The following is an 11268-nucleotide window of genomic DNA, read 5'->3' as shown; positions in this document are numbered from 1 at the left end:
TTTTTGTTTTGTTTTTTCTCGGAGGCGCGGGTGGAGTGAGTTTTGCAACTCAAAACCACGTTGGTGGAGTCGCGCGCGCAATGTCGGATGAGGACAAAAAAACAGTGCTTCGGAAGTACGTGAAAAATCTCGACAACGTTAAAACAACAGAATTTGTTATGAAATAAACCCCGAGAAAACATCCCCGAATTTTGAGAATACTAAACCCTGAAAAATGTCTGCCAAACGCGTTGTCCAATTTGCGGAGAACTCAACGCCCCATATTTTCGATCGCATTATTATATCTTGGGCCACTGTTTACCGCACGGTTCAATATGACAATAAAATATGTGAAAGGCAGAAGTGAAAGTTCAAGTAGAAAAATTAATTTGAAGAACTCACTCATTAACTTGCTGCGTGTCGCCACTCACCGTCACTAAGATGTAATTCTTCGGTCACACGTATTCTCCAAAAAAAAAAAAAACGATTTTACGTGAGCAAAACATGAAAAGAAAACATATCTGCGTGAAACAAACACGCTTTTTAGACCCGCAGACACATAGGAAGAATTGAACTGTTTCGCCGGCAACTGGACGTCAGCGCGGCCGTCACACATTTGTATCACTGCGCAATCCAAATTCTAACTTGTACAAAGTAAAAAATAAAAAAAACACGGAAGGAATGTTACGGGGAGATGAGAACGCCGTGAAAATAAAAGTTCCAGGATACCTAAGCACTTCTTATGAGTTGTGAATGCGAAAGCATGAATGTCGTTCTTCCACTTTCTTAGTTCGTCTGCGGCCGCGACGTAGTGGCGTGGACAGCCACGTTTCGGCGCTGCCGAGGTAGCGGCCGACCGTCGAGCGCGCGCTCTCGTGAAGTTGCCGAGGCGTGCTCAGCTCGGCCGTACAACATCTGCGCAGTTTGCCTGGGCGGGCTCTTGGGCCAGGCCCGCACCGCCGCACCTCGCCGGGCCGCTGCGTGCGCTGCGCGGTCATGGAGAGGGCTTCTCTGGTGGCCTTTTTGGGAACTACGCCGCACGAGAGCCAATGAGAGCCTTGCTCCTTGATGACGCGCGCCAGCCAATGGGAGCCTATCTATCAGAAATCGGCTTCGCTACACTCCACTTGGAGAGGCGAATTCAGCTGCCGTTTTGCGTGGCTCTTTGCGCGGCGTCAAAGCAGTCGGCCTCCCCCCCTTTCGGCCCCCCCCCCCCCCCTCGCCCCGCTCCCAATAAAAAAAACGCATACTATTACTACTACTACTTCAAAGCTGGGGGGCTTCAGATCGCGGCTTTACTTCCCTCCATTCGGAGAGGGGAGTTTCGCTGTCGTTCGGCGCGGCTTCAAAGCTGATGACGTCGGCTCGCTTCATGTGACCAGTTAATGCTTTCGCATTAAAAATAGAAACTGAGAAGATGGGAGAAAGGAGGGGGCACGTGGGTCGTCACGTGTCCCCTGTTGTTCCACGGCTGCGCTCTGACAACCTGCAAAAGAAAAAAAGAAAAAAAACGTCCCGGCAGAAAATGGGGTTGGAAGATTTCGATAATGAAATGGTGCAGGGATTAGGAAAGGGTAGGATGAAACGTTCTGACACGAGCTTGGGGGTTGGGGGGAAGGGTTGTTGGGGGGGGGGGGGGGGGGGGGGAACATAAGCCACAATAGACGCGAAAGCGGGCACTCCGAATATAAATCGACTTCGGCGCTTAGTGAAATGCGTACAAGGTGCGCACAATGAACCACCACAAGGTGTCATTTCCTTCTTTTTGTAACATTCAACAGTTTGATACTACTCATTGTACTGAGGATGCATAGACGAGTACCGCAGTAGTTTACTTGGCTTCCGTTGCTCGTAAATATGTAACTGAGACAATATTACGCAATGAAGAAGTACCTTGAATACTATTTAAATTACGTTACTCAGCATTTGTACTCTACTCAACACATTTTGCGGGAAAAGAAATTTGAGTAGTACCTTAGATACTTTTTGGAGCAGGTATTTAGTAACCTATCCTGAATACTTTTGTCGAGTATCCTCTCCAACTCTGCACCATTCATCCAAACCATGCAATTTTCAAGAATTAAGCGAGTACTTCATGAACTTGCTTTTACAAATCGTATGACTGTTACGACAAGACTGGCCTAGGGAGCCTTCTCGTGGCGCCATTGTCCAGAGGCTTGTTTCCTGTAAGTCGAGCGCAGGAAACAAGCCATCTGGTGATCCCCCGGAAAGAAGTGAGTGGATGACGTAAGTGCCATTATCTGATGTATACACAAACTCAACTCTCCTACGTCACGCCGCGGTGGTGGCGCGTCGGTCGCACTTCCGGTCTGGGGCGGTGGGCAGAAGTCGCCGCGCGAGATAGGCATTCTTGTGTTTTTTTTCAGAGAAACCAGACAAAAAAACCTGCGTTTTCGTCAAAATTCTGCGACGGGGGCTGTACCAAAAGTGTCTGGAAAGGTTTGAAGATCAGGTTTCATGTGTTTCTTCCCGCTCCGTTCGACCGAGTGCGGGGATAGTAGCCGTGAAAAAGGTAAACCAGACGCTGACGAACCACGATTGCTTGTGCGGGCAACACTTTGTGGTCGCCAGATGTATTTGTTTTGTTCCAACATGAACGAGAGAAAACCGACAAGTTGTCCGGGCCACCCGCGGGTTCAGTGTGTCTTCAAATTCACACGGCCGCATGATCGTTCGAACTTTCGTCTGCTCTTTCGAGCCTGGTTTATGTCGTCTGCTCGTTCAAACAAAAGCGCCCCGTAGACCAAACTTTGACCCGGTGATTGCAATAAGAAGTAATTGCAGGCCTCCAAAGACTTATGTAGGCTCGGTGTAAAGACTAGATACACGATGTTGATCAATGGTACCAGTAGCCATCACCGACCTGTTACGCTTGGTCTGTTCCCGCTTCCGAATTTCGTTATCGACGTCGATCATCGCCGCTACCTTCTACACTTTTGCAGCACGAGCGACGTCGCGACCGAAAATATCTAGAAAAATCTCATGATGGTTTTGGCGTCCATTCTGCGGCGTTCACACGAATGAATCGCCGTACGTCAAATTATTTACGCAAAGTTTAGCGGTGTAACGAGCCTTGATAATTTCGCTCAGGCGATTAAAGCGGTAAGACATTGCTATGAGGACGTAGAACAGACAATTCCAACGCGAAAAACAGTATGCAGACTCACACAGACGCCGACAACGTGACATTCCAATGGTTTGTTGACGCGGGACGCGGTGCTTCTTGCCCGCACTCAATTGCGCAAGCGTTCAAACTGTCGTCTGCTCTTTCAAACTTGTCTGCTTTTTGTTGGCAGCTCGTTCAAACGACAGCGACCCGTAAACCAAACGTTGACCCGGTAATTGCGATAAGAACTAAGTGCAGGCCTCAAAATACGCTTGAAGGTTGGGTGGGGTAAGTAGGCTAAGTGTAAACAGTAGATACAAGATGTTGATCATTGTTACCAGTGGCCATCACCGATTTGTAATGCCCGATTCCACTTGCGTTTTCAGTATCGACGTCCACCATCTCAGCTACGGTCCACGCTTTTGCAGCCCGAGCGACGTCGCGCCTGAAAGTAGGGAGCAGAATCTCATCGTGCGAGTCAGGCTTTAGCGCCAATTCTGCGGCGTCCACGTGAAATGAATCGCCGCAAGTCACATCATTCACGCAAAATTTTGCCTCGTTAATTTTGCTGAAGCCGCTCAAGTAGTCAGACATTGTTAGGAGGACGTAGAATCAACAATTCCAACGCGAAAAATTGCACGGGGACTCCCAGCAACGCCGAAAACAACGCAATTCAATGGTTTGTTTATGGGCGACGGCGGGCTTCTTGCCCACCATCCACCGCGCATGCTCGGCGCCGATGGCGTCCGCTAGGGGCGCTCCGGTTTGTTCGTAAACATGAGCCCAGAACGTGTCGCCAAAGCCGTGTCCAGCTGAATCACGCCTGTGTCCTATTCAAGAAAGGAAGCGCGTCATCTGCACGCGTGGTTGAGACTGACAGGCAGGTTTGCACATCTCGTAAAGAAAATTTTTCTCTTAGCGCGACTCCGGCCTAAAGAAGTAACTTAGTACTAGTAACTCTATAAAAAATGACTGAATTACTATACTCCGTTCCTCCCTAAGCTAACAGCGCGGTGAGAGCTGTATTCTCGCCGGTCCAATCAACTTCCTCCTTTTCACCCCTACTCCGCACTTAGGTAAGTGTAAGGGCAGTAGCGGGATCACGTGGCGAAAGAGAGACGTGCGACTGGTCCAATTACCGCACGCCTTCCACCGCACTGTCAGCTAAGGGGCGAGCGTAGTCTAACATGGCTACCGCTCAAAGAAAGTAACCAGGAATTGCTACAAAATTACAATAACAAATAATTGACACAGGCAATTACTTTTACAATACATAAAGACCTACTAATATGGTGCTTATTAACCAAGCCCAATTGTCAAGGATAGCAAACACCATTTTTTTATACCCCACATAGTAATTATTTTAGAGTGCTTTTTTTCTGTATTTTTTTACTTAGTAAGGACTATCCTTGCTCGATTTGTATGTGGGAATCTGGTTGCATGGACTTTTAATGATCGCAAAAATTTGATCATATTTTGTATAGCGTAAATGCAGCAAACATTCACAACGAAAACAAAATAGTACTTCTGATACAAAACATTTATATTAGCGCATTCTTTTCACACTAAACACGTTAAGAAAGTCTTTGGTACATGCACGCAGACTTGTGAAGAGGCAGATATTTATGGGAAAAGAAGTTCCCCACTAGTGAAACCTCTCGAAGTTGCTACATCCTTCTTGTAACTCGGACGCCTTAAAAGGCAGCCTTGCCGATATTTTCCTTATTGAAGCTTTATAATCGATGCTACATTCATTAAATAACACCTTCAAGGTATATGCATTAAAAGGCTCTTTAGATATTTTTTTCTTGGAAGAAACTGGATTTCTAGGTTGTCGCCTTCAAGACCCTATTATCGGGTAGCTGCTCTATTAAAAAAATTAGCAGGAACTGTCAAAGGCCATCAAACACTGAGTCCGAGGTTCCTCATGGATGGCAGTGAAACTTGTTGTACTTGTTGGTGCCTGTCCTTTCGTACATTCTGGCAGTTGACACAATACGGTCCATGATAGGTACAATTTGTGCTGTTGAATGCTGGAACACCTAAAATAGAGGCAGTACAGCGCCAGTTCAGTTTCTTATACGCAATACTTAATGGGAAATATGTAGGCCCCAGCAGTTCAAAGTGGATGTTCGCTGCCGAGCAAAGCTAGCCGACTTCGGTCCGACCACTAACACTGGTGTTTACGTTCGTTCCTAACTACCGTTTGCATCTGTGAGGAGGGAATGATGATTCATGTCTTCCTGTACTGTGTTAGCACCAAAATATTGGGAAATACCCAAATAGAGTTTTTTTTTAACCGATGTTTTTAAATACCACCAACCTGAGTCCTCTCTATAGAACGCTGATGTCAGAATTGTGTTATCTGGCTTTAATCTAACTTAATGCATATATGGCCATTTCTCCAGGATTGATCATTAAGCAAAATGGGCGTGGCTTAATACCTTGAAGCTGCTGCCTTCATGAATCATTTTTCAATGTTTTTATCACCTAATACTGCAATCTCGATGGCTGCGCAGCAATTGCATGGCGCTTGAGGCTCGCCATGCTTTACATTCTATGAGCAGCAAGTAACTATTGCTGACACGACTGTCTTCCATACCTGCAGACACGACTCTCTGCCACGACTGTCTGTTTTCAATGTCAGTAATAGTGCAGAGCTGGGGGTAGCCCATGGCATATCAACTAAAACGTTCAATCATTCTGTCCCATTCTAGGCTGTAACTATAATAACTGTGTAATCACTGGTTAAAGTTTTTTTCAAAAGACCATTCAAACCATATTCTTAAGTTCCAATATATGGTGCCATACATGAGGGGAAGATGCCCATTTGACGAATATGTAACATGCCTATTAGGAAATACATAGGCCTTGACGCTGCAGACAAACATCGCTAGGCTTCCGACTTTTTCATTTTTACAGAAACACCCCAATAAACGTCGGCCGTCAAAAAATACAAAATTGGTTAGTATAAAAATAAACATACTGATTTCTGAAAATGTTTGCTCCACGTGAGGACCATTTCTGTCGAAACTCTCACTTCTCAGACGTGCGTTGCGAGGGTAATGTTCCCTACAATCAAGACTCTAGCCAGTCCTAGATCAGTTTAATCACTGACCTTGGAAGACAGTGGCATGATTTGGGTCAGTCATTCTATCACCACGGATTGTTGCAATGTCTTTGTTATATTCAGGTCTGAGCTGCAGTATTCTGTACTACACTGGAAGTTGTTATCGTATGAATCTTGCGAAAGGAACGAGAACAACTTTTGCCTTCCTTGTGTGTGGCAGATCTCTTTTGCTTGAAAACACTTAATGTTTTTTGTTCTTTTTTTTTTTTTGTCGAAAGGCTAGGAGAATAGGAAGAAAACGAAAAACTCAGTGTTGCGATGGGCCTCGGCCAAGGTCACGTTCCTTCCTTCGTCCCCCTTCTTACCCCTCGGCGGGGATATGCCGCCCCATTGTAAGACGGCGACCGGCCGTCTGGGCCGTCAACGACTGGAAACCTCGCCCGGCGCCGTGTTGGCGTCGCGACATCTGTACAAAACGTTAAGCCGCCTAATTACCGGAATGTGAGCGTTGAACACGACGGCGGATCAGATGGACAGGATTCCGAGCAATGGCGCCAACTGCGGGGATCCGACCTCAGACACAATGGACGGGGCAAGCTCCCGATGCGAACTTCCGCAACGGTCGACCATTCCTCGTACAGTTCGGATAATCGTCTGCCGCCACCAGCGGATTATCCGGCCAAACCCCTTCCTGAGCCACGGCGCCACTTATTGGAGGGACCCATCAGAATCCGTCTGCTGCGAAAGTGTGTGGGTGTGTGTGTATGTGCGTGCTCGGGGGGCGAAGAGCGGCGGAGCCAGGCTATGCGACGCTTGGTGGTAGCTCGGCCACCATTGGCTGGCTGCCAAGTTCCAACCGCTGGGGTACCGAACAGCGACCTTATAGAAGGAGCCAGCAAGAGGTCGCAAACGTGCTTTCGGACAATGCGTATACTTCTGTATATATCTATTAATCAGAGTTTATCGTGAGAGACCCTCCAGCCTCCTGATGTTCCTGCCTGGAGTCGTCCGGGGGTGTCTGTCCTGGCCTGGCCCTGCCTGACGCTGCGTGGAGAACTCCTCAGTCGCAACATCGGGCTAATCCGTTAAAGAGCACTCACACACGGACCCGCGTTTGGACTCATTCGTTGTTTTCAAGTGCTATAAAATTGTGGTAAACGTGAAACGTTAAAAATGATGTATGGAAGTTGTAAATTAAATTTTATCTCCTATTGTCTCAATTATCGTCATGAATGAAAGCGCCGAAATACACTGATTATATGAAAAATAAGCAAGCGCCAATCAACATCTGCAGATTTCCTTTATAACAAACACAGGAAAATCAGCAGCCTTCACGTCCAATAAATGTAAGAGAAAAGATCATGGAGATCAATGAAAAAACTGTGAGTGCGCAGGCGAGCTTGTGGATGTTGATCGTAATGTAGAAAACCCGAGGCTGTGGTAAAAGCAGGAAAACGGTGTCGAAGAAGAAAGACAGGGGAAAAGAACGTCTTAAAGGGACCATGAAATGATTTTAAAATCTAATTTCATCCACCGCACGTCGTAAAAGGTGTGAAAAGAAACACAAAAACACAAAACTAGGGAGCCAAAAAAAATTATTTGCTATAGAACTTTTAAAAGAAAACTGGACTCTTTTGCGCCTTCTTTCCTTCGAAAGCTCTGCCTTTTCACTACGATGCATCCGCAGAAATGGAGCACGTCAGCCGAATCCACGTCGCCTATTGGGTAAGAGCCTACCTCACCAGCACCGCGATCGTAAACAATAAATAGCCGGCGAATGTTTCCTAAAAGTTTTGTTAAATAATATTCAGACCCACATTTTGTAGCACAATGAGAGATGTGTGGCGAAAATTGCCAAATTTGATAATGCTGAGAGCCAAGCGCCATCTATCGTGTGAAAAACGAAGCAACTACTGCGCGTGCGCAGTAGGGCAGGGCTGGCAGGGTCGACTTCAGAACGGTTATGTCCTTTAGTTTCCTTCCTCTCAAAACTCTGACTGACTGAACGTTTATTTTTCTACGTGTTCATCTCGCGCGTGCCGACTTCAAGCAGCAAGAAAAAAATGTACTTAAAACAGACCACGACGAACAAGAACGCTGGATCCACAAACACCCGAGAAGAGCGACAACAGCCGCGAATCGCGCTCCGACGAAGCTCTCAGAATATAGGCCTAGCAGGCACTCCGACTCGGCGCAGCGTTGCTTCGTCGCAAGACCGTCTGTCTGCCTGCGACCGGCTGGCGTGCTGAATGGAATATGCCCGCGCTACCCTTGTGGGGTACCCTTGTGGACCCTTCCCGTATAATAGTTTGATCGCTGACCTCAATTTTACGTTAAGAGGTGAGGTCAATCTCTTCCCCTTGTTTTCCGAGGCAGTGTTGACGAACACTCGTCGAAAAGGGACCCTCGTCGATTCTCTCTTCTTGTTTTGTGTGATATAGAGCTGAAATAAACGCTGTATGGATTACCTTCGTAACACGGTATGTACACTTTGTTATTGGTATGCCATTTTTATCCTGACAGACTGCACGTCACTGTCGAGCTGTAACAGTTCGTGAGAGGTATACGTGCAATACCGGTCCAACCTTTCTTTGCCGAGTGTCGCGTCAGTATCGAGTTGCAATCGTAAAAGATCGGTCCCGAAGCGCTTACCAACAGCGCGAATACAGCACTTCCATCAAACGCGCGCGTCCGCTCCGAGTGTTAACAGGTATTTACGCGGCTCTTGCTGACACTCGTAGTTCAAACGTATCTTAACGTCGGCTCGCTCCTGCATCTCCGAGACCGCGAAAAACGCCGCGGCAATTTGTTTCCATCTACGTCGCTTTGCAAACGACTGACACTGGCCGCCTTTTGCCAACAATGACAGTTGGGTTGACTTCTGGAGTCTTCACCGGAAGACTCGCTGCACTTCTCAACAGGCATACCGGTGTATGGGACTAGTCCCATGCTGTCGCTGTAGCGCAACATATCTCGTTGAATTTCGCTCAGCTGCGATGCGGCGATGAGAGGCGCCGATTCAGAAAATACATCGGTGACATCGGCGCAGTAAAACCTACCGGCGCACCCCAACTCGTCGCCGCTAATGCTCCCATCTCCTACTGCCGAGAGAAGTTCCGGTTCCGGAAATAGCGTACGTCACGGCTTGTTTTGCGGTCAAGAAAAAGTCGATATTTCATTAATTTTTTGTGTAGAAGATAATAAACCGAGACGAAAACGGATGCGTGTTCGGCATTCAGTGAACATTGACGGTTTAATGTAAAAGTTATCTGGAAAAAGTAAAAAAGTCATTTCATGGTCCCTTTAAACGGTGTCGGAGAAGAAAGACAGGGGAAAAGAACGTCTCAAGACGTCCTTTTCTCCTGTCTTTCTTCTCCGACACCGCTTCCGTGTTTTTACCACAGTCTTGGGTTTTCTACATTATGATGATGGTGATTACAGTAAAAAAAGAATTAAAGGCGTTTTTAATTTGTTTTAACGCCGAATTAGAGCTCAGCTCTTGAGGAGGAGGAGGGGATGGTACGGAGGGAAGGGTGTGCCCCTCTTCCTTCTCCGCTAAATTAACTATGGGAATTTTCCCACTAAATTTAGCGGAAAAATGTTACCCTCGTGACGTCACAAAAAAATTACGTTTTTATTTATATCTTCTCTTAAAAGATATCCCACAAACTTTTGTTTGACGTACAGCGCACTGATGTCGAATCGACGGTACCAACGTTCACGAGCGGTTTGATAACCAAGTGGTACAATTTATTAAAATAGTGTGGTCAGCATACCGAGAGGCATTCTTTGCTGACACACTTGTTATTTACATAATTTACAGATAGATATTTACGAACGGGCCAGTCCGAGATTATGTCTATGTCGGATGAGACGAGCCTGTGTTCCAGCCGGCGTATTCCATCGGAGCTCTGTCTCGTGTGCGTGTCGCTCGTGGTGCGAGGCTCCTGTCTCGTTTGCAGTGCGTGCGTTGGTGCACGTTGCTCTACGGTGTAGATGGTGTCGCCCGCTTGTTCGCTACATGGGCTCCCCCCCTAGCGGAATAGCGGTGAAAGACGCTGTTTGCGCGCTAGTTGGTAGTGTTTTGGAGAGTGAAGCGGACGTTGCGGGGACGGGCTTGATCGGGTTGAGTTCGATGCGTGATGTCCATCGTGGCAGAGCATCCCGCATTCGCAGTGCACGTTGTGAGGTTGTCCGTGTCGTCGGAGCTCAAGATGTACGCAGGCTTGAGTCGGTCGATTGAGACATGGTCTTCGCGGTTCGGGTAGGCCAGCGTAAAGTGCTTTTCAGCTCTTCCAAGGACCTTGTACGGACCGTCGTATGCCGGTTGTAGGGAGCGTCGCGCAGCATCGTGGCGCACGAAGACGTGCGTGGCGGTCGAAAGGTCGGGGCTCACAAAGAGATTTTGTTGCCGGGTTCGACGTGTGGGTGAAGGACGGAGGGTGGCCATGTGGGAACGGAGCCTTTCCACGTAGTCGAGGGGGTCAGGCAGAGAGCTGGATGGTGAAGCACAGAAGAAGTCGCTTGGTAGAAGAAGCGGGGTACCGTAAACCAGCTCTGCTGCGCTGCATCCAAGGTCGATCTTAAGCGCAGCTCTCATTCCCAGCATGGCGAGCGGAAGATACTCACTCCATGTGGATGGCGTCGTGGCAGTGATAGCTGTTTTGAGCTGCCGATGAAATCTCTCGACGAGTCCATTCGCGCTCGGATGGTATGACGTCGTTGAGATGTGATGGAAACTAAGCAGTTTTGATAGGGTTGCGAACAGGTTGGATTGAAACTGTCTTCCGCGGTCTGTGGTTACAGTGGTAGGAATTCCGAATCTTGCAACCCACGAAGTGAGGAATGCGTGTGCAACGGTTTCAGCAGTGATATCTGTTAGTGGTACCGCCTCAGGCCATCTGGTGAAGCGATCGATGACGGTGAAGATGTGCCGATAACCTTGTGATGGTGGAAGGGGGCCAACGATGTCCATGTGGAGGTGGCTGAATCGTCCGTGGGGAAGCTGAAATGTCGCAGACGGTGAGACAGTATGGCGATGGACTTTGGTTCTCTGGCAGTTGATGCAGGCACGTGTCCAGCGTCGGACGTC

Source organism: Ixodes scapularis, unplaced genomic scaffold, assembly GCF_016920785.2.
Source record: "Ixodes scapularis isolate PalLabHiFi unplaced genomic scaffold, ASM1692078v2 PGA_scaffold21__2_contigs__length_744675, whole genome shotgun sequence".
NCBI classification, from domain to species: Eukaryota; Metazoa; Arthropoda; class Arachnida; order Ixodida; family Ixodidae; genus Ixodes; species Ixodes scapularis.
The sequence above is the reverse complement of the archived record's forward strand: the minus strand, read 5'-3'. Positions refer to the sequence as shown.